At 41.7% G+C, this 1,478-nt stretch overlaps 1 pseudogene; it reads right to left on the bottom strand.

Moving 5' to 3' along the window:
• Positions 1 to 560: 560 nt before the first annotated feature.
• Positions 561 to 679, bottom strand: LOC112101831 (annotated as a pseudogene).
• Positions 680 to 1,478: the final 799 nt, after the last annotated feature.

The raw sequence follows: 1,478 nt of genomic DNA, 5'->3' as shown, positions 1-1,478 counted from the left end.
ATTTTTAAAAAATATAATTTCAATGGATATCAGTTTATGTTTAAGCATTTTTTCCTATTTTTATTAATTTAAATTTTCCCAGTTGACCAAAGTTATGGTGTGGGGCTTAGACAATAGGGGGCAGACAATCTTTTAATGACAGTAGATGCTGAGATTCAAGAAGTTAAAACTTTATAACTGTTAACACAAATTGTCAGCATCACATGTCAAAAATATACAAAGTAAATGTCCTTAAATCAAACTCCAATACGTTCAAACAGCATTTTTCTTACTTTGCCTACTAGTACATTTTGATTATCAGTGGAAATATTTGTGTCAGTTTGTGTGTGTACAGTGAAATCAAACATTTACTGATAATCTAATCTTTCCAAGCCTAATGACATCTGTGCACACTATGCAGAAATGTTTAAAACCTTCTATATGTCGAGAACTTCAACCCAACCCTGATGGAACCAGATTAAATGTGTCAGGTCTGGGTATGGTAGGATAGGAAAACAATCAGATCCACTCGGGTTTGGATCATTTCTCCTCCTGTCCTTGGTCTTTTGTGTGCTTAAAGCTGCCTACGGCACCTAGGATTCCCAGGCGGTCACCCATCCAAGTACTAGCCAGGCCCGGGACGGTTTACCTTCCGAGATCGGACGGGATCGGGGGCGTTCAGTCCGGTATGGCCGTCTCCTGTCCTTGGGGCTGGCACTAAGACTGTATACCCTGCTCCTGCCACCTCTGTGCTGTGTGTACACACACTGAGGTGAGTTGCAACATCTCTACTCTGTAGCACACACAGCACAGCAGGGGGCAGTAGATAGCAGGAACAGGGTATGCAGCCACTGCAATGCCACCCCATGGGCAGGAGGTGGCAGTGCTGACTCAGGTCAGGGTTGGGTTGGAAAACAACTGGATCCTCTCAAGTTTGGGTCTGGGTGGGTCAGGTCTAATAATTAGGCCAAGCAGACCTCTATTTTTAAGTGAAAATCCTACATGCTTCATAATGTGATATTAAAATAAACTAAATGGAAATAAATGTTGTCAGTCTTGGCCTACAAGCAAACCTCATGACCCACAAGAAAGCAGAGAAAGCTACTGAGGACTTGATGGACAGAATCAAGCAACTCCTTGGTTGGCCTTATATTTCTCCAAATGAAGGTCAAGAAAATAACACAGAAACCAGAAATCTTTCATTAATTATAAGTCAGGTTGTAAGGAAATACATCATGTTCATTGGCTTTAAAAAAAATCAAAATTAAAACTACCCCAGTTTTGAGAAGAGTACCTACAATAGCTAACAAGACCACATGTATACATACATAGTAAAATGCCAGAAACTAAGGGTACGTCTATACTACTGTTCGATTTATCGGGGATAGATTTATCGCGTCTCGTCTGGACATGATAAATCGATCCGCTGATCGACGCTCATACTCCACCTCGGCAGGAAGAGTAAGCGGAGTCGACAGGGGAGCCATGGCAGTCGACTT

The sequence above is a fragment of the Terrapene carolina genome, unplaced genomic scaffold, assembly GCF_002925995.2.
Source record: "Terrapene carolina triunguis isolate 2854851 unplaced genomic scaffold, T_m_triunguis-2.0 Scaffold89, whole genome shotgun sequence".
NCBI classification, from domain to species: domain Eukaryota; kingdom Metazoa; phylum Chordata; order Testudines; family Emydidae; genus Terrapene; species Terrapene triunguis.
Note: the sequence above shows the minus strand (reverse complement) of the source record. Positions and strands in the feature narration are given on the sequence as shown.